The sequence below is a fragment of the Myxine glutinosa genome, chromosome 5, assembly GCF_964187855.1.
Source record: "Myxine glutinosa chromosome 5, kmMyxGlut1.1, whole genome shotgun sequence".
Classification (NCBI taxonomy): domain Eukaryota; kingdom Metazoa; phylum Chordata; class Myxini; order Myxiniformes; family Myxinidae; genus Myxine; species Myxine glutinosa.
The window spans coordinates 164,861,874-164,884,192 of NC_136265.1; the positions used below are offsets into that span (position 1 = coordinate 164,861,874).

At 47.5% G+C, this 22,319-nt stretch overlaps 1 protein-coding gene across 3 annotated transcripts in view; it reads right to left on the reverse strand.

Annotated features, from left to right (window-relative positions):
• Window positions 1-22,319, reverse strand: part of LOC137426793 (uncharacterized) — a 132,773-nt gene that overhangs the window by 24,770 nt on the left and 85,684 nt on the right. For 2 of the 3 annotated variants that reach the window (XR_010984402.2, XR_010984403.2), the window contains exon 6: window positions 9,662-9,747. The exons of the other annotated variant lie outside the window; for it this stretch is intronic. The gene's annotated coding sequence lies outside the window, so the exon portion shown is untranslated. The remainder of the gene's footprint in view (window positions 1-9,661; window positions 9,748-22,319) is intronic. 3 annotated transcript variants of the gene reach the window in all.

The window sequence follows — 22,319 nt, forward strand, 5'->3', positions numbered from 1 at the left end:
GAGCCTCGTGGCTCTGAAAACACCATATAACTTCAAAAGAAGATGAATAAGATCCCTCCTTCTCCATATTCAGCAAAGCGACAGGTGGAATTTGTTAGCGACAGGTGGTATTTTGAGAGAGACCTGCGGTGGCGGCCTTAGTGTTCACACACGTCAGATTAACAATGGTGACAGAAGAGTGCAGGACGGATGTATGTTCTCTCCCTGCTTGTGTGTGTATGTATATACAGGGGGCTGCAAAAGTAGGTATACAGTAAGGATTATACCAGTATTACCAGTATTATAATAGTGGTGCTAGGATTCATTTAATACTAGAATTCATTTAATTCATTAAAATCATTATTACCATTTTAATAATGGTAATAATGACATTATTAATAATGAATAATTATTCATTACCATTATTACCATGTGTCAAGTAGCACACTGTGCGTGCGCTACTTGACAAAGAATTTCCCAACAGGTGGATTGGACGTCGGGGAGCCGTTGACTGGCCACCACGTTCGCCGGATCTCACCCCTATGGACTTCTTTTTCTGGGGATGTGTAAAAGACAGGGTTTTCGCACGCAAGCCACGTTCTGTTGATGCCATGATTCAGTTCATACGGGAGGCTTGCCAGGAAATTGATGCTGATAAAGACCTTTGTGCCAGAGTGTGCATGGGTGTCCACACTCGACTAGTGGAGTGTGTGAATATAAAAAAAAAATAACCACATTTAGAGGCCATTTTTCCCCGCAAAGCAGGGGTTGGCCTTTTTCGGGGACCGTGGTTGTTGTTGTTTTTTTCGGTCCCCTTTTTGAAGCAATGTTTTACGGCCGGATGCCCTTCCTGACGCCAACCCTTTTTGTCGCCTTTTACGACAAGCAGGGAATTACCAGTGAACTGGTACTCAATTAGCCGACCTCGGAAGGATGACAGGCTGAGTCAACCCCCTGGCATTAATTTAGCGATCGACCGGGATTCGAACCCAGGATCCTGGTATCCTAAGCTGGCACCCTAGCCGCGAGCCCAACACCAGGCTTCAATGCCAGGAGCAAATAGTTTGAACATTTGAGGGATTAATATGTTTATTATTGATATGTTTATTATTGATATGTTATTATTGATATGCTTGTATTATCAATAAAATACGTTTTGGCGCACGTTTTGTTTTTCATTACTGTATACCTACTTTTGCAGCCCCCTGTATATGTATGTATATATATATACATATACATATTGTTATGGCTTTTAGAACCTTCACCCTGGAGGGAAGACGGGTGCAAGAGCCACCAGGGGTGTGTGAGCACAGGTGTGTAGGTGAAGTACAGGTGAATGGAGAATGGTTGAATGGAATAGATGGTCTGGAGTGAATGGAGCATGGAGCATGGAGAATGGTTGTGTGAAATAAATGGTATGGAATATATGGAGAATGGAATGGAGTATGGAATGGATGGTGTGGAGTGAGTAGTGTGGAATATGTGGAGTGGAGTGGTTGGTGCGAAAGGAGTGGATGGGGAGGAGGGACCCCCTTCACGAATACCCGGGGAGGGTAGTTTAAGAGTAGGTAGAGGGTATAGGTAAATTGTGGTGGATATTGGCATCTGTGGTGCGTGTGGTAGAATGGTGTTTGGATGGGTACATTAGTGAAGTGGAAATGGCTGGGCGTGTGGCCTGTTAGTGTGTAGTTGAATGGGCACTCGCCACTGTCAGGATATCGGCCAGGTGAGGCCGCAGGTGGGCTCTGAGAGCCAGTAGAGCTGTTCAGTGGGGCCCGAGGATCCGGAGGACGGACCCGGGTAGCCCAGTGCCAGAGAGGGCATCGAGTGGGGAGAGTGCCAGAGGGCCTTCCCCAGGTAGATAGGTTAGGGTAAGGAGCAGGTAAGCTCGGAGGCAACTACAGTGGCGGAGGGGTGCAGGTGGAGTCGACCTGCTGGTGAGCCACACGACCCAGCCTGGAAATTGTGTGAAGGCACAGGGAGTTTAATCGGGGGAGTGAGACCCCAAATTGGTGAGCACCACAGTTTGGTCAATGGGAATTGGTTTTTAGAACCGTATAGAGTAAAGTGGCCAATGGTTTTGCAGGGAAAGACCCCGGTAGAGTAAAAGTGTTAAAGTCATTTAGAGGGTAGTTAGGATTGAATTCTCTTCGCACCATCTATATCCACTCACCAAGGTGACGAGACTCCACACCACCGGTTTGTGCAAATGTTTTGGAATGTGAGACGCATCATGACATGGGGGTGACATTGTGCTGGTTGTTCCATCTCTTCCTCCTTATGAGGGATTGATGATGAATTGATTGATGGCAAATTTGGATTAGAGGGATTGGTAACCAATTTGGTATTAGGGGAGATATGGGGAAGACAGGACGTAGAGACGAATTGTAAATTGGTGTAAATATGGGGTAAGGGGCAAGGGTAGATTAGGTGACGGGGGGGGGGGGGGTGACGTACGATAGGGACGGGCTTTCTCCGCTCGCTCCCATGCGCACCTCACCTCTGCATTGCCTTGTTTTGATGTGTACCCTTGCGCCCTTGCACCCCGCTAACTTTGCTTTGTCCTCCTTCCCCACCTATGGACCGTGCTCTCTGGGCACTGAGGGGAAAGCGTGCAGGAGCCGCATTTGTGTGCCCGAGCCGCCGCTGCACAGCCTACCTGGATCGATACACCACCTTATGGACCGCACGACTTGCGGCCTAGCACCACCATATGGACCACACGCTTCTGTGGCTAAGCACCACACCCTTATGGACCCCACGTGTTGGGGCCTGGCCCCTCTGCTGGGACCAGCCATGATGGCCAGAGAAGAGTTGGCTTGCGGACCACGGTGAGGTGGCCCCTTTTGCCCTACAGGTGGACCACCCATAGTTGTCCCTGTGGGCCCCAAATAAAAATTGGACGCGTTTTGTGCCTTTTTTATTATGCGCAAATAGGCAGCAAGCCACAAGAGAGAACAACATCAGGAAGGTCGGACCAGCAGAGCAGAGGGAGCAGAAACAAGAAGAAGAAAACGGTCAACAGTTTGTGTTGTTTTTATTGAAATGTGTGTGCAATGAGCACTGGATGGTGCTTTGGTGTTTTTTTCTGGTGCTGATTGGTGCCGATTGGTGCTTTGTAATGCTCTTGTGCTTGCGGGTGCACTGCAATATCAATTGTGCATCCCCGGGCACTTGAGTATGGTGTATCGGTGCAGTGCAGTGCATGCTCTTCCTCTTTTGCAGATTTTTCCTTTTTGTCTCCCAAAATGACAGGTCCTGGGTTTGCCGTGTAAATACAAATTAGTGTTTTGTAAATAATGCTCCCCACCGTAAATGTATAGTTTGAAAACCATTCCGTAATTCGGTTATCCTGTGGGCGTGAATCTGTTAGGGAGGATGCAACGCAGCAGGGGGACATACTTAATAGTTTTAAAACTGTCGCACTCAGGGTGTAGAGTAAATGTAGAGGGAAACTACACCTTAGTGTCACATTAAGTAAAGTTAGGTCGGGTCGAGTCGACCCTATAGGAAAAACGGGTGCTGTTACGGTTTTTAGAACCTTCACTAGTAAATTTAGTAAATGCATCCCTTATAAATGTTCCCCTGTAAATATTCCCATCAATTGGCTTGTTAAAGATCGCACCCTAGTTAGTCCATGAACAACACGTAGCGTACCATAGAAACTCTTCGTAGTTATCTCATTATTATGTGTTTCAGTTAAGGACCTGTTCCCAGTAGTTGAATCTGCGTTGCATTAATCAAATAAGAGTAGGCCCAAACTTCCCTTCAAAAGCGGTGCGAGTGGTGTTCTAACTCCCCACTAGCCGCCATTGGCCATGCGGTCGGGCCGAGAAAGAAGGGGGAGGAGCCACCAGAGCAAGGTGTGACAAGTCGGCTCGTCATCGGAGGTGGAGTCAGAAAGCCCTTACCGGCCAACCAGCACCGCGGTGAGCCAACCGGTAGGCGGGTCATCAGAGCTGGCGGCTTGATTTCCAACAGCAATAAAAAGGGCTGCAAGGGACTGCTTGGCCAGTTGAGCGAGAGGGTTCCGAAGGAGTTGGACGGAAAAGGTATGAGTCGGTGAGAAGGCACGAGAGAGAGAGGTGATCAGGCGAGTGGGTCCGTGATGGCGACCACATTACAATCGTCAACTGACATTGGCCTGGCGGTGCGTGTGAACACGAATACGTGGAGCGGCGGCTGGCTGTTCGCCTCGAGCCCGGAGCGTGGACTGGAGCCACCTTCGACGCTGCACACCGGCCCGGCCTACCCTCTCACCTGCACGGACCTTCTCCTTCGTCCAGTGATTCCTGCCCGCTATTCCCTTTCGTGTGAGTCTGTGTTTGTGCTGTCTGTGCGTTGGTAATTAAGACTGTTTTAAGGCTTGCCCTGTGTATCTTCTTCTTCTTCGTCATGTATATTGCTTTCGTTTCTCTTCCTTTGGTTTGTTGTACAAAATTAATAAATGTCCGTTATTTCTTACCTTTGGTTTCTTCTTTCTCGTCCGATCGTTTTCGTGATTTCTTTCGATTGAGTGCCTGTGGCACGATTCGGCCAACGCTCGGAATCGGGTTTAGTCTCTTGGTAACGGCCCGAGTCGCAGCTCGCTTCGCTCGGCGCAATCCAATCACGCTACGGCTCGGGTGGGAGTATTTCCTCGCTTACGGCCGGTGGTAGTACTTAGGTATTAAGACAAATTGGGCTTACAACCCTATTTACCATCGACCGGAAGTGACGTCATACCCCCAGGACCGGTCGGACGGCCACCTTAACAGGACAAGGGGATTAACCCCCCCTTGCTAACGGGAGTGCCGTCCCCCGGATCCGTAACAATATATATATACAGACTTGGCATTTAATATGGAATTTTTTTTTTTCTTGACTTGGGTTTACTTTCTTAACTCAGTATATCAATCTGGTGAGTTTCTTTTACACTTTGGTGATTTATTTGTTAAAAGAACCATGTCACTGATTGTCTGTCGCAGCAAGAAGTCAACAACAGGATTATATCACAGGTGGCGTGGCAAAATGTACGGACAGGTGCATTTGATGATTGGCTTCACAGTCGGGTATACAAGGGTTGTTGCGTTCTGTATTAGTGGAAAACAACTGCTGCACGTCTCCAAAAGTTATTGCCGCTTCCTCTGGAGATGGTCCGTCAACTCGACAATGCTGTTTGTCATGGATTGGTGGCTTTACGAAATTATGGCATGAAACAGCGTGCTATTACTCGGCAGTATGGCATCACTCAAGGTCAGGTGTCAAAGATCCTGAAACGAAATGCTCATAGGGGTGTCCCTACTCCAATACCGAGGCCAGGACGTCCCCGCAGAACCACAAGGAGGGATGATCGCCAGCTGCACCGGTTAGTCCGCAATGGCCGTACCAAGTCAGCTAATCGGCTTAGGGCTGAGTGGCAGCAACTGACAAATGTGCTTGTATCCAGAAGGCTAGTCAACCAACGACTGGTTCAAGCAGGCTATCGTGCCAGGCGTCCCCTGAGAAAGCCACGCCTGACCAGACAACACCGCCAGCGCCGATTGCAGTGGGCCAGAGAGCACCGTCAATGGCAGCCAGGACACTGGAATCATGTGATCTTCAGCGACGAGTCTAGATTTCTGGTCTATCGTCAAGAAGGCCGCGACCGAGTGCGCAGACAAGTGCATGAAGCCTACAACAAAGATTGTATAGTGCCAAGAGTCCAAGCTGGAGGTGGTGGGGTGACCGTTTGGGCTGCTTTAGATGCAGGGGGCAAAACTGACCTGGTTGTTCTGAATGGAAACCTGAACCAGTTCAAGTACAGGGACATTCTGGAAGAAACATTGCTTCCATTTGCTCATGCAGCCTTTCGAGGAAACTTTGTCTTCCAAGATGACAATGCACGGCCTCATCGTGCTCGCATGATCCAACAATTTCTTGTTGACCGTGGTGTAGAGCATATGGAGTGGCCTGCCATGTCCCCGGATATGAATCTGATAGAGAACTTGTGGGCAGAATTAACGCGTCAAATCGACCACTTGGACCAGCAGCCGACCTCTGTGCATGAATTGCAGCAGGCTATTATCACTGCATGGCAAGCGATTCCTGTCCAAACCTTGGGAAATCTCGTGAACAGCATGCCTCAACGTGTACGTGCTCTCCTGAATGCTCGTGGGGGTTACACGAAGTACTGAACTGTAATTTTACTGTCCCTAATCCCAGTCGTAATTTAACTTTTGTTTAAAAAAATTTTTTGCTAATGTGCAAAATAAAGAGATACTTCTGGAAAACGTACAGAAGTTTAACACAGTACTGTCCATGAATTGAGTTCGATATCAGTTTGCATCACTTTCAAGGATCAATTTATTTGTTTCAAAATGTCAAATGTGGTTTTTGTTTCTTTTAAAGGTCACATTAACAAAATCTAGAATAATTTCAACATAATTCCAATGAACTTTTGGTTCTAAGACATCTTGAAAAGTAAGTTCACCCCCACAAAAAAAATATTCCATATTAAATGCTAAGTCTGTATATACATATATATATACAGTGGGACCTCTAAATCCGAATTTAATTCGTTCCAGCGGCAGTTCGGATTGGGAAAAGTTCGGAATTAGAAACTATTTTCCTCATAAGAAATAATGGAAAGTGAATTAATCCGTTCCTGGACCCCAAAAACCCATTATCAAGACACTGTTAACTGCAAATACACATGATTCAAGGTAAAATAAGATGAGTAAATGCCCTAAATATCAAATAATAATAATAATAATAAAAACAAGAAATAAATGTACTGACATGAAAATAACTGCATTTACCTTAGTGGAGAGTTCTGATGGTGCATGTGGAAGCTGGAGAGGAGGAAGGAGGGAGAGGGTTTTATTGCTTGGAAGGTGAGGCACCTTCCAAGCTAACATCAGATGACTGTGCTTCTGGTGTTTGCTCTTTGTCTCTTAACACCACTTGTCGAGGGTTGGGGCTCACTAGGCTTGCTTTCTTTAGAGAACCACCTCTCCAAAGTTACCTGGCGTTGGCGACTTTTCTTAATTTTTCTGAAGTGGTCAATCACATTGTCACTGAACCAGTTAATGCTCCTGTTAACCACTGCTTTATTAGGGTGCAACTTTTCAACAATGGCCTGTGTTTTAGACCAATGGAAGCACAGTTCTTTAATTTCAGCACTGGAAATGTTACCACTAGCTCCCTCTTCCTCCTCTGAAGAAATTTCCACTGCAACTTCTTCTTGCTGCATCTTGTGGAGGTGCTGAAGTTCTTCTGTGGTGAGTTCCTTGTTGTGATCCTCCACTAACTCCTCCACATCCTCTTCACTCACCTCCAAGCCCATGGACTGACCCAATGCTACAATAGCAGGCACAATAGGTTCTTCAAAGCCTTCAAAATCTCTCCTTGCAACACAATCAGGCCAGAGTTTCTTGCAGGCAGAGTTCATTGTCCTCAGAGACACTTCCCTACATGCTTTGTCAATGATTCTTAGGCAATGGAGGATATTATAATGATCCTTCCAAAAGTCTCTGAGGGTCAGTTCAGTCTCGTTTGTCACCTCAAAGCATCTCTGGAACATAGCCTTGGTGTACAACTTCTTGAAATTTGAGATGACTTGCTGGTCCATGGGCTGGATGAGAGGAGTGGTATTGGGGGGCAAGAACTTCACCTTGATGAAGCTGTATTCTTCCTCCAAATCTTCTTCCAAGCCTGGAGGATGAGCAGGAGCATTGTCCATCACAAGAAGAGCCTTCAGGGGTAGATTCTTCTCCTCAAGATAAGCCTTCACAGAAGGGGAAAACTCCTCATGAATCCACTCAGTGAAGAACTGCCTGGTAGCCCATGCTTTCACGTTTGCCCTCCACATAACATTAAGCTTGCTCTTAATCACATTGTTCTTTTTGAACACACGTGGATTCTCTGAGTGGTACACAAGCAAAGGCTTTATCTTGCAGTCTCCACTATAGTGTAGCAGCATAGCAAACCTGTTGTGCATTTTGTGATACAAGCACCAAATTTGGCACAAATGTACATTAATATGTTGCGAACATTTTCAGATATTGGGCCACTTGAAATTCCGTAATTATTTTTTTCAAATTTTTTCAAATTTCGTAATTTCAAATTTTTCGGGTGACACCGTCACAATTTCGGTCTTCGAGGCCGGCCGATATAGTGGGGCGGCTTAGCCCAAATATTCAAAAGAATTGTGCATTTTGTGATACAAGCACCAAATTTGGCACAAATGTACATTAATATGTTGCGAACATTGTGTGGTCAGCAATGAAGACGAGAGTCTGAATTACATGTATGCAAAAGACCTTGTGAACCAGTGAAGCAAATACACGGGTAAGCATGAATTAAATCTAGGGCATGATATAATTTCCATGGTGTTTACCTCTACACTCAATGGTGGAAGGAGGTAATGTTTTGATCCCAGCTTGTCTGTATGTCTGTTTGTCTGTTAGTCCACAAAATTCCAGACAAAGCTTGTAGTAGTGGTAGTTGTAGTGGTAGTGGTGATAACAGAAATTGTTATATAGAACTGAACTTATATTATTATTATATGCAGAAAATAACTTCATTTCTATATGCCCTGCAGTGGACAGGTTAATTGGTTTATGCACTGAAGGGGTCACCCTGGTGTGCACTGCTGTGTTCTGCCTCACTGAGTTGTTCAGGTATGATGTACTCAGCACAAGCTTCCGGTCGGCCCGGAGGTGGGGGTGCGGGGCCTGTCACGGAACGTCAAAACAAACGGCCTGCCGGGGCCGCCCAAAAGTCAGGCGTGAGGGGCGCGTCCACTAATGGAACGCCTCTCGCTTCCCAGATCGAGGGCCACGTGGTCAGGAGAACCTCGTCCCTTCCGGTCACACTTTGCCTATCGGCTGGCCTCGAAGACCGAAATTGTGACGGTGTCACCCGAAAAATTTGAAATTACGAAATTTGAAAAAATTTGAAAAAAAAAATTACGGAATTTCAAGTGGCCCAATATCTGAAAATGTTCGCAACATATTAATGTACATTTATGCCAAATTTGGTGCTTGTATCACAAAATGCACAATTCTTTTGAATATTTGGGCTAAGCCGCCCCACTACTAGCATTAGCACACAACAAGAGAGTAAGCCTATCTTTCATTGGCTTATGGCCTGGTACAGACTTCTCTTCCTTCGTTATGTAGGTCCTCCTTGGCATCTTTTTCCAGAAGAGGCCTGTCTCATCACAATTGAACACCTGTTGTGCCACATACCCCTCAGTGTTCACAAACGCACTAAATTTATTCACAAAGTCTGCTGCTCCATCCTTATTCGAACTAGCAGCCTCTCCATGCATAACACTGTGGATCCCACTTCTTCTCTTAAACTTTTCAAACCACCCCCTACTAGCCTTAAACTCATCACCATCAGCACTACTTCCAGGCAAGTCTTTTATAAGGTCACCGTGCAGGAGCTTCGCTTTCTCACAGATAATGCCCTCAGAGATGGCAGCACCAACCAACTGTTTCTCATTTATCCAAACTAAGAGGAGTTTTTCCATCTCCTCCATAAACTTCGATCTCCTAGGGGTCAGAGTCGTAACACCTTTTGCCACATCAGCTGCTTTAATCACTTCCTTATTTTTCAAAATCGTACACACGGTCGATTTCGGCATCTCGAACATAGCAGCGAGATCCATCACACGCATACCGCCCTCATGCTTAGCGATAAGTTGTTTCTTCACCTCAATTGTCGCTCTCACCGCCTTCCTCTTATTCTTATTGCCTTCACTGCTCTTCTTAGGTGCCATGGTGAATGGGTAAGGGTTATCTTCAAAGAAAAAAAGCACAAATCAAGGTGAAAACACGAGGTAAACTTGCGACGAACACACGAGAGATGCTGCCAGAACTAGTACAACCGACGAACTGAAAGAACAAAGCGACTTCCGGGTTGTGCATGCGGGAGCAGGCGTGGGTGATGCTGCGTGAAGATGCGCGGGAAATATGAACGACGCTCGCGGCTGCAAATATGAACGACGCTCGCGGCTGCAAATATGAACGACGCTCGCGGCGGGAAATATGAACGACGCTAACGCTATGTTGGCGGTTCGGTTATAGAAATACATTCGGAATTAGGGACAAAATTTTCTCGAATTTACGGTTCGAAATTAGAGTAGTTCGAGATGAGGGGCGTTCGGAATTAGGGGTCACTACTGTATATACATTATACATATATATATATATATATACATATATAGATACATATTGTTGCGGAAACGGAGTACGGCGCTCCCCTTAGCGGGGGGGGGGGGGGGGGGGGAGGGGGGTGTTAATCCCCCTTCTACTTGCACTGGCCGTCTAGGATCCTGAAGCTACCCCGCTCCCTTGTGGGGCGGAATTGCCCGAAGTGATTGGTCAAGGGATTCCCGTACACCTCCGGCAATCCCTCCACAAGGCAGGTGGGCAACTTCGCTCGAGACCACGGGCAAGATGTTATTTGCCGAGCGGTTTTTAGCAGCCCGCGGTTCGAACCATTAGCAAAGACTCAACCCGATTCTGAGCGTTGGCCAAATCGTGCCACAGGTGTTCAATGTGGAAACCTCTAAAACGAACGGATGTGAAGGAAAGAAGGCAAAGGTAGGAAGAACAGGAATTTATTACTAATTATGTACAAATCAAAGAAACCAAGGGAGAAGGAAAGATATGAAAATAATTACAGAAGAGAAAGAAGACAGTGCAATTCTAGCTTATCTATACAGGCTTAACTTAAACCCAGACAACACAGACAAACAGACGACAGTCAGACTTACACGAATGGGAATGAAGCAGGAATGAATGGCTGGAAGGAGAGGAAGGTTCAGCTGGACGCAGGAGAACGGCCGGGCCGGGAGCGAGCAGCCGCCGACTCTCCACCCTCGGGTCCACAACACCGGGATGTTCGCAGCAGCGCGTCGGTGCTTGGCGTGGCAAGGTTGGTTGGAAACAGCGTCTCCCTCACTCGTACTCCCGCAGGTTGCACGTCTCTCTTCACCAACTCAAGCGCCTTTCTGACAGAAACTGCCTTCGTGCTCCCTCGCTCATCTGACTCCCTCAATCATCTCACTCCCTCAATCATCTGAGGTGGGGGCGTCGCGCCGCGAGTTATATGACACGCCCTACCAAGCCATACCCACTGATTTGTGGTTGGTCGTTCGGGGCTCCACCCTTGATGACGAGGTGCGGGCCACGCCCATAATGTAGCTCCTCCCCCTTCTTCTCCGAGGCTTGACCACGTGCGTAATGGAGGTTTTGGGGCGATGATGATGCCAATAACCCCACCCAATGCAACGGTGGCGAAACGCCGCTTTGTAGTCCACGGCGATATTGTAGGGGATATATCTTATTTCATTTGGTGCAATGCAATGTCAACTAGTGGAAAACAGAGCGTTAACTAATACACATAATAAAGAAATAACTATAGAGAGGTTCTATGGTTCTCTACGTGTGTGCGATGGACTAACTAAAAGGACGACCTTTGATCTTTACATGAAACAGAGGTATTTACAAGAATCATTACATTTACAGAGGGTGGTATTTACAATAACACAGGATTCTCAAATCCGCAACAATATATACACACATATATATATATATATATATATATATATATATATATATATATATATATATATATACAGTGGTACCTCGGCTTACGAGTGCCCCAACGTACGAGTTTTTCGGGATACGAGCCGTCGCTCGGGCGGTTTGTTGCTTTGGGATACGAGCCGAGATCCGATGTACGAGCTCAAAAATTAATTTTTTTGAATTTTCCGGTTGTGGCTTCCGGTTCCGGTCACGCGGTTATCTTGCCGTGAAAGCATCTCTGCTTGGATATAAAACACGCAATCGTCGAAATACATGAGCGAGGAATCTCCTTGCTCCAGCCGGTGACGTCATCGGCGGGGATCCCCGCCTCCAGAGTGGCTGGTCACGTGACCGCCAAAGCGTGTCGCGCGTGCGGGTATAATGAGCTACACCTGTGGATCACGTGACCACGGAAGCACGCCTCGCTTGAGAGGCATGGCTTTCGGTTTGCGTTTTGCTTTATAAGGCGCGATAAATGGGCTTTTGAGTGTTAGCGGTTCATGGCGTTGACGGTTCATGACGGTTCATGACGGTTCATGACGGTTCATGGCGTTGACGGTCAAAAACCCATTACATCAATTTTACCAGGCACTGTACAGTAAGTACAGTGGACACCAAATGCACGGTGGAAGGCTAGAAGTAGAAGATCGTCCAAGACAAGTGAGAATAAGCCATACTTTGGAGATGACGTCATTCGCTGGTCCGATAACCAAAGATGTGGTATAAAAAACCAGGTGAGCTAACAATGCAGCAATGAAGGAATTCGGCCAAGGCACCGGCACACAACGACCTACCTACATCGAAAGACTCAATGCCAATGGTGACAGAAGCCAAGACGGCCGGCTTAAACACCGCCGAAAGACCACGGTGTACCAACTTACGATGCAGAACATCTTGCACTTAATATGATGACAACAGGTGCCATCCTCTGACGTACCATTACAGGTACAGGTACAGTACACGTGAGCACAGAGCAAAAGTTCACTGAAACCGAGATTAAGAAAAAAGAAAAAACACCTCGTGGTCCGTGCTCGATATCCGAGTTTCAATCTTTTCAAACACATGATGCTCTCGGTCACGGTATCTCCTGCGAGCTGCTTCTCCTTCAACCACACAAACAACAACTTCTCCATATCTTCATGGATAGAGGTCCGGAGCTTTGAAATAATCGTAACGCCCTTGGCTGGCGTTATAGCCTTTATGGACTCCTTCTGCTTCAAAATCGTACATATCGTAGAAGGAGTACGATCGTACTGCCTCGCCAAGTCGACAACACGCACACCTCACCTGGCATGCTCTTCTCCTCTGCTTAATAAAACCAGTTTATTTCTTTACATTCTCTTGTATTATGTACAGTATATACGAGGTCGTGCTTGTTTATACATTATTTGTTATTTATAAAGTACATTTTTGTTATTTAAAAGCACCTAACAAAAAAAATTGGTGTTTTTTTTTTGAGGCTGGAACGGATTAATAGCATTTCAATGCATTTGAATGGGAAAATTTGCTTTGACTTACGAGCGATTTGGCTTACGAGCTCCGTCACGGAACGGATTAAACTCGTAAGCCGAGGTACCACTGTATATATATATATATATATATATATATATATATATATATATATATATATATATATATATATATATATATATATATATATATATATGTATATATATATATATATATATATATATATAAATATATATATATATATATATATATATATATATATATATATATATATATATATATATATATATATATATATATATATATATATATATATATATATATATATATATATATAGATATACAGACTTGGCATTTAATATGGAATATTTTTTTTTTCTTGACTTGGGTTTACTTTCTGAACTCAGGATATCAATCTGGTGAGTTTCTTTTACGCTTCGGTGATGTCTTTGTTGAAAGAACCATGTCACTGATTGTCTTTCGCAGCAAGAAGTGAATAACAGGATTATATCACAGGTGGCGTGACAAAATGTAAGGACAGGTACATTTGATGATTGGCTTCACAATCAGGTAAATAAGGGTTGCTGCATTCTGTATTAGTGGAAAACAACTGCTGCACATCTACAAAAGTTATTACCGCTTCCTCTGGAGATAGTCCGTCAACGTGACAATGCTGTTTGTCATGGAGTGGTGGCTTTACGAAATTCTGGAATGAAACAGCGTGCTATTGCTCGGAAGTATGGCATCACTCAAGGTCAGGTGTCAAAGATCTTGAAACGAAATGCTCAGAGGGGTGTCCCAACTCCAATACCGAGGCCAGGACATCCCCGCAGAACCGCAAGGAGGGATGATCGCCAGCTGCACCGGTTAGTCTGCAATGGCCGTACCAAGTCAGCTAATCGGCTTAGGGCTGAGTGGCAGCAACTGACAAATGTGCCTGTATCCAGAAGGCGAGTCAACCAATGACTGGTTCAAGCAGGCTATCGTGCCAGGCATCCCCTGAGAAAGCCACGCCTGACCAGACAACACAGCCAGCGCCGATTGCAGTGGGCCAGAGAGCACCGTCAATGGCAGCCAGGAAACTGGAATCACGTGACCTTCAGTGACGAGTCTAGATTTCTGGTCTATTGTCAAGATGGCCGCGTCCGAGTGCGCAGACAAGTGCATGAAGCCCACAACGAAGAATGTATAGTGCCAAGATTCCAAGCTGGAGGTGGTGGGGTGACCGTTTGGGCTGCTTTTCATGCAGGGGGCAAAACTGACCTGGTTGTTCTGAATGGAAACCTGAACCAGTTCAAGTACAGGGCCATTCTGGAAGAAACATGGCTTCCATTTGCTCGTGCAGCCTTTCGAGGAAACTTTGTCTTCCAAGATGACAATGCACAATTAAACAGAAGTTTAACACAGTACCGTCCATGAATTGAGTTCGATATCAGTTTACATCACTTTCAAGGATCAATTTATTTGCTTCAAAATGTCAAATGTGGTTTTTGTTTATTTTAAAGGTCACATTAACAAAATCTAGAATAATGTCAACATAATTCTAATGAACTTTTGGTTCTATGTCATCTTGAAAAGTAAGTTCACCCCCACAAAAAAAATATTCCATATTAAATGCCAAGTCTGTATGTACATATATATATATTGTTGCGGATATGAGATTGGCATCCATCCATATCCGCTTGTAAATATTCCCCTATTTCCTCAGTACTTCCCAACTATCCCCAATTCCCCATTCCCTAGTCCCATTTTCTGTAAACAACACTCTGTAGACCCGACCTTCCCCTATTTCCCCCATTAAATGTCGCATCCAGGTCCACCGCATCTCACGTAGACAACTATAGGACATCTTGCTAGTTATTCTTAGTCTATGTCAGTTAAGGACTCGTTTCCATTAATTCTGACTCTTCGTTGCACCAGAATGTGATTGTATGGCACCGTTAGGAAGTTTAGGACCTCCCAATACCTCCCCGCAGCTTTTCCTCACGGTTCAGCAACAACAACAACAACAACAGCAACAACAACGGCGGCGGCGCGGGGAGTGCGCGTCCTCACTCCGGCTTGGTTAGCCGCCATCGAACATGTGCTCGACGGGGTTACCACGTAGGGGCTCGCTGTCAGCTCCTCATCAAGGGCGGAGCCCGGTAACCCCCCGCACCCAATAGAAGCGGCGGACCGCTCCCATCTGGGGTGGAGCCAACAAGCCGAGGGCGTGTCACTCCCCGCTGAGCATGCGCAGGAAGAGGGAGGTGACGTCAGATGCGCCCTCAGCTTGGAGAGAGAAGACGCCACCTCCGAGCGCTGCGATACCTCCCCGAATCTCTGGACTGGACCGAGCTGTATCCTGTCCCTGAGCCAAGGTGCACCTTGTGCTATCGACTGCCTGTCCTTCCCTGCCATCAATCCCTGTGTAAGTCAGTCTTGTTCCGTTTGTCTGTGGTCTGTCGGGGATAAGATAAGACTGTGTCTAAGTGCCCATCTTTTCTGTGCTTTACCTCTTGCCTTGTAATCTACCCCTTTTCTGCATCACCAATTATATCCTCCTCCGGAGGTCTTGAGAACTGTACCCCTTGTGTCGTTTCATTTATCCCAGCCGTTGTGTCCTTTCCTTCATTGATTTAGCATAGCGCGATTTGGTCAACGTCGGGTGGAATCGGGTAAACTGTGCGAACACGGCGGCCATTCCGCTCGGCCCATCATAACATCTTAATCAGCCGTGTCCGTAACAATTGGTGTCGGGAAGTGGGATTGGACCCGAAGCGCGCTTCACGTGCTCGAAATTATTAACGGCGAAATTTGATTTTGTTTTACAAAAATAAAAACCCGAATTTTGAAAGTCGCGCTATGGCGGATCAAGACGGCTGGGTTCCGGTAGAGGAGAGTGAGGCAGGGTCGATCCAGGACCAAATTGAGGGACAAGATGTTTTATACCTCTCCCACCGCCCCCTTCCCATGCCCCCCCCCCCCAAAGCCCTCGCCCTCTCTCAGATCTCTCGATGTCTCCATGTCTCTCGGTCCCTGCTCTCAAATGTTGTGTTTGTGTCCTTCCCCCTCTCTCCCCATCTTGTCTACCGCTCCCGATGTTATATGTTTTATGTGTCGGTTTGTCTTTCTGTGTGATTAATGTTCGCTCTTTCACGAGCCTCGATCTTGTATACAAAAAAAAAAAAAAAAAAAAAAAAAAAAGAGGAGAGCGAAGCAGTGAGGGCGGCAGGTTCGCAAAATGGCGCCTCGCACATGGCTGCGGCGGCCGCACCCGCTGCACAAGTGGGAGGGATGGCCCAAATGCAGGCCCTCATGGAGCAATTTATGGCGCAAATGCAGGCGTCCCTCAACCTGCAGAAGGACGATATGAGGGCTAATAGTGAGCAAATGAGGGCTGATAGTGAGCGATTGGGTGAGCGATTGGAGGGCCAAATGGGGGTAATGAGGGACGAAGCGAGGGCTCAGAGTGAGCAATTGGGGGTAATGAGGGACGAAGCGAGGGGTACCGGTGAGGGATTAGACAAGAAATTAGAGGGGTTAGACAATGGGATAGAAGGGGTGAAACATGGGTTAATGGGGGTGGAAAATAGAATGGCTGCCCAGGAGAATCAGATAGAGGGAGTGAAAAATGGGTTAGAGGGGTTAGAAAACAGTATGGAAGGCAAATTGAGGGACATGAGGGACCAAGCGGAAAGGGAAGTTTAAAAAATGGGGCAGCAGATAGAGGGGGTCAGAATGGGGGTAGAAACTAAATTGGATGCTCACAGGGAGGAAATGGAGCAGATGAGGGTGGCATCTGGGCAGGAGATGCAAGTGATGAGAGAAGAGATCAGAAGAGGTGTGAGTGAGGAGGTCGGAGGAGTGCGCGAGGAGGTGAGGCACTGTAAGGAGCGCATGGAGAAGGAGGTGAGAAAGGGGACTGTAAAATTGCAAGGTGGCATAGAGGAGTTGACGCTGGGAGTAGAACAACTGACAGTGGGACAAAAGGAGTTGGGGGACCAGGTAAAGAAGAACACAGCGGTAATAGAGGGTTTAAAATCGACACAGAAGGAGATGAAAAAGGACGTAGGGGTAATTAAAAAAGAGTGTCAGACGGTACATGAGGACCTGACGAGGAAAATGAACAAGGTGGTAGAGGTGATGGAGGTTAAAGAGCGGGAGGTGCGGGAGCACATAGAAAAAAATTAAGTGGAGTTAGAGGAAGAACTTAAAGGGGCGCACGAGGAGATGAAGGAGGTGAAGCAGAAATTAGAAGAAGTGGAAGAAGGGGTGAGCGAAATTAAGAAGCGACGGAGAGAGGATAAGAAAGAGATAAAGGAGGAAGTAAAAGAATTGGTCCAAAGTCTGTGTTCGGATCGTGATGATGTGCTCATTAACCGGATGAGGGATTCGCAGGTGATGGAGGAGAAGCGAAGAGAAAGAGGACCCGGTGTAAGTGGTGACCAATATGGTCGTGCGTATGATGCGCCAGGTGATTTAATAAGCTTGGGGGTCGAGATAGACCCGGAGGTTCGTGAGAGGCCAAGAGTGAGGTGTATGGCTGGTCCGGAGGGTATGGAACGAGGGTGCGAGCAAGAGGGTCCGGTGATGGGAGAGGTGCGAGGTGTGGGTGAGCAAGGTTGTGGTGGTATGGAATGGGTAGCGGGTTGCGGAAGTGTGACCCATGCATCGACACCAACAGGGGTAGTTTTTAGAGGGACAGGGGAGGCACGAGAGCCCCTTGGGGGTAATGTACTGTGGGGGCCCGGCCGGTTCGGCCCCGCGCTGACCCCGCAAGGGGCGACGCACGGGGTCCGGCAAACGGGCAACGACTCGCATACGAGGTGGTCCCACAAGGTCCCACTCGCGCCGTATGACGGTGGGTAAGGGTGGCATCCCTGCCACCCTTCCCATGGTGGGGGCAAATGCGCTATAGTTTATGGGGTGTATGGCAGTGAAAACTAGCCCGGGTGGGTTAGGATATATTGTGTGTAGGGACCTAGAAGATGACATTAGGTAACGTTAAGGTTAGTTAGTGACAAGGATACCTGTAGTGGGGACGCAGGTAGTTTAGTGTGGATGATAATGACGTGGGAGCGCAATAGTTTAAAGGGACGACTGGGAAGCGCAAGTTTCAGAGGGGAGTAGTTAGATGAGATGATGCTGTGTGAGAACTGGACAGGTGTGTGGAGCAGTGTATGAGTAGTGGGTGTTGTGGATCAGCGCGAATGCGCTTGGGGGAGAGAAGGGTGCAGGCGGCACCAGGTGTGAGAGCACAGGTGTGCAAGTACAGGTGTGTGGAATACCTGGAGTAAGTGGTACGGAGTGGTGTGCATGGTGCGAAGGTGTGGATGGGGGAAGAGTGGCCCCTTTCACGAGTACCCGGGGCGGGTAGTGTAAGTGTTAGGTAGAGGGTATAGGTAAATTGTGGTTGGATATTGGCATTTGTGGTGCGGTAGCAGAATGGTATTGTGGATGAGTGCATTAGTGTTGTGGAAATGGCTGGGCGTGTAGCCTGTTAGTGTGTGTAGTTGGTTTGGGCACTCCAGCACTGTGAGGATGTCGGCCAGGTGAGGCCGCAGGTGGGCTCTGGGAGCCGTTAGTGTCAGTGGGTGCCTGAGGATCCCGGGTGTGGATCGGGCAGCCCGTGCCAGAGAGGGCACTGAGGGGGTGAGAGTGCGAGAGGGCCTTCCCCAGTTAGTTAGGTTAGGGTGAGGAGCAGGTAAGCTCGGGTGGCAACTACAGTGGTGGAGGTGTGCAGGTGGGTAGACCTGCTGGGAGAGCTACACGTCACAGCCCAGAAATTGTGCGAAGGCACCGGGAGATGAATCGGGGGAGTGAGACCCCAAATTGAGAAGCACCACAGTTTGTTCAATGGGAATTGGTTTTTAGAACCCATAGTGTAAGTTGGCCAATGGATTGGCAGGGAAAGACCCCGGGTAATGAAAAGTTGTTAAAGTCATTTAGGAAATAGTTAGGATTGATGAACCTGTCGCACCATACGCAGCCACTTACCTGTGGTGATGATGATGACTCCACACCTGTGTTTTCTTTGTTTTGTGTTGCAGGAAAGGAGAATTGCTGTGTGGATTTGTGAGACGCATCACGACGTGGATGAGACATTGGGGTGATTCCATCTCTCCCTCCTTAGGAGGGACTGATGATGAATTGGTGATGGCAAATTTTGATGTTGAGTTGGAAATGGCAAATTTGATTGGTTAGGAGGGAGAGAAGACAAATTTGGTTTATGGGAGGAACGGGGAAGACAGTAGGGACGTTTGTTGATGTGTAAAGTAGATGTTTATGGGTAGTGTTGTGTTTTGTGGATACAGTAAGGGGTAAGGGAGGGGCAATGTAGGTTACCTGGTGGGGGAGGGGGGGGCGTACGGCAGGAACGTACCTGTCTCACCTGGTTCCCATGTGCCCCTAGTGTGCATTACCTGGTGTTGCGTGCACTTTTGCGCCCTTACCACCTTACTCACTTGTTTCTTTTGTCTCCCACCTCCGAGGATCTGGCTTTGGGGCAGAGAGAGAGGAGAGAGAGGTGCTGGCTCCGCAGTTGTGGGCCTGTACTTTCGCTGCTTGCTGCCTGGATCGATACACCATATGGACCGCAATTTTTGTGGCCGCCCACAATGGACCGCAGTCTTTTGCGGGCAAGCACCACCCGTTGATGGACCTCTGGGTCAACGTGGCACCTATGCCATACAGGTGAACCACTTATAGTTGGCACCCCTGACGGCCACAGTTTAGAAATGGACGCGGTTGGTGCCTTTCATTATTTCTAAAGAAGCCAGAAGGCCAAGGCACTCCAAGAAGGCAAGACCAGCGGCAGAACATCGGTCGGCTGCGACACCACCGGTGACTATGAACACTTTATTGGTGCACCGGATGGTGCTGACTGTACATGATGGGGTGGTGCTTTTGGTGCTTGGATGGGGTGCTCTGCACATTATTAAAGGCCGTAAGGCCACAGAGCACTCGTGGGTTGGTGTATCGATGCTGGCATGCGTGCTCTCTCTCTATGCATAACATCTGCATGTGTTCCTCAAAGAACAGGTCCTGGATCGTAGTGTAAATATCAGTCTTGTATAAATAATGCTCCCTACCGGCTGTATGTTTAGTTTGAGGATTCTTTCCGCGATTCGGTTATCCTGTGGGTGTGTTTCTGTGAGGAGAAGGGTGCAACGTCGCAGGGGGACATATTTACTCATTTGTGAACATCTGTAAAACTGTCGCACTCAGGGTTGAGTTAATAGTAGAGGGAACTACATCTAAGTGCCACACTAACATAGGTAAAAATTTATCGGGTCGGGACGCCCCGAGGTAGAGAAGGGTGCAATGTTGCGGATATGAGATTGGCATCCATCCATATCCGCTTGTAAATATTCCCCTATTTCCTCAGTACTTCCCAACTATCCCCAATTCCCCATTCCCTCGTCCCATTTTCTGTAAACAACACTCTGTAGACCCGACCTTCCCCTATTTCCCCCATTAAATGTCGCATCCAGGTCCACCGCATCTCACGTAGACAACTATAGGACATCTTGCTAGTTATTCTTAGTCTATGTCAGTTAAGGACTCGTTTCCATTAATTCTGACTCTTCGTTGCACCAGAATGTGATTGTATGGCACCGTTAGGAAGTTTAGGACCTCCCAATACCTCCCCGCAGCTTTTCCTCACGGTTCAGCAACAACAACAACAACAGCAACAGCAACAACAACGGCGGCGGCGGCGCGGGGAGTGTGCGTCCTCACTCCGGCTTGGTTAGCCGCCATCGAACATGTGCTCGACGGGGTTACCACGTAGGGGCTCGCTGTCAGCTCCTCGTCAAGGGCGGAGCCCGGTAACCCCCCGCACCCAATAGAAGCGGCGGACCGCTCCCATCTGGGGCGGAGCCAACGAGCCGAGGGCGTGTCACTCCCCGCTGAGCATGCGCAGGAAGAGGGAGGTGACGTCAGATGCGCCCTCAGCTTGGAGAGAGAAGACGCCACCTCCGAGCGCTGCGATACCTCCCCGCATCTCTGGACTGGACCGAGCTGTATCCTGTCCCTGAGCCAAGGTGCACCTTGTGCTATCGACTGCCTGTCCTTCCCTGCCATCAATCCCTGTGTAAGTCAGTCTTGTTCCGTTTGTCTGTGGTCTGTCAGGGATAAGATAAGACTGTGTCTAAGTGCCCATCTTTTCTGTGCTTTACCTCTTGCCTTGTAATCTACCCCTTTTCTGCATCACCAATTATATCCTCCTCCGGAGGTCTTGAGAATTGTACCCCTTGTGTCGTTTCATTTATCCCAGCCGTTGTGTCCTTTCCTTCATTGATTTAGCATAGCGCGATTTGGTCAACGTCGGGTGGAATCGGGTAAACTGTGCGAACACGGCGGCCATTCCGCTCGGCCCATCATAACATCTTAATCAGCCGTGTCCGTAACAATATATATATATACATATACAGTCACGTGAAAAAGTAAGTACACCCCATGTAAAGTTTCGACTTTTTCAACATATTTCAACACACAGCTATTTGATCTTCATTTCAACAATATTGATAGATAAAGGTGATATAATATAATATTGTTGTCTGCGACATAAGGGTGAAAGGTGCGAGGAGTGCTCGGCGGGTGAAGTACCAACCGAGAATGAAGGTGTGGAGGTTGAAAGAGGTGACAGTAAGGGAGGCATTAAAAGAGAGGCTGAGTAGGGTAGAGGATGATGTGGTTGAGCTTGAAAGTGGTTGGATGTCAATGAAAGCTAGTCTGTTGGGAGCCGTTGGTAAGGTATGTGGATGGACAAAAGGACCACCGAGGCACTCGGAAACATGGTGGTGGGATGATGAAGTTGGAAAGAGGATTGACGAGAAGAGGAAGAAGTTCAAGGAGTGGCAGAAGGCGAAGGGTACGGGAGCAGAGCATGAAAGTTATAAGACAGCCAGGAAGGCTGCAAAGAAAGAGGTAGCAAAGGCGCAGGAGGCATGCAGGAAAATGTTCGGAGAACGCTTGGATTCGGAAGAGGGTCAGAAAGCAGTATTCAGGATTGCAAGGCAGATAGCGAAAGAGAGGTGTGATGTGATGGGGGTGAGTTGCTTGAAGGATGAAGTGGGACAAATCGTTGTCGACCCAGATAGAATTAAAGGAAGATGGAAAAGATATATGGAAATGCTGTTGAATACAGAGAATGAATGGGATGGCAACATAGAGAGTAACCCAGTTTTAGGACCGGCAGAGAAGATAACTGAGAAGGAAGTTGAGGAAGCGATAAAAGCAATGAAGAGTGGAAAAGCGGGAGGGCCGACGGGAGTTGTGGGAGATATGTTGAAGGCAGCAGGAAGTTGGGGTGTGAAGAGAATG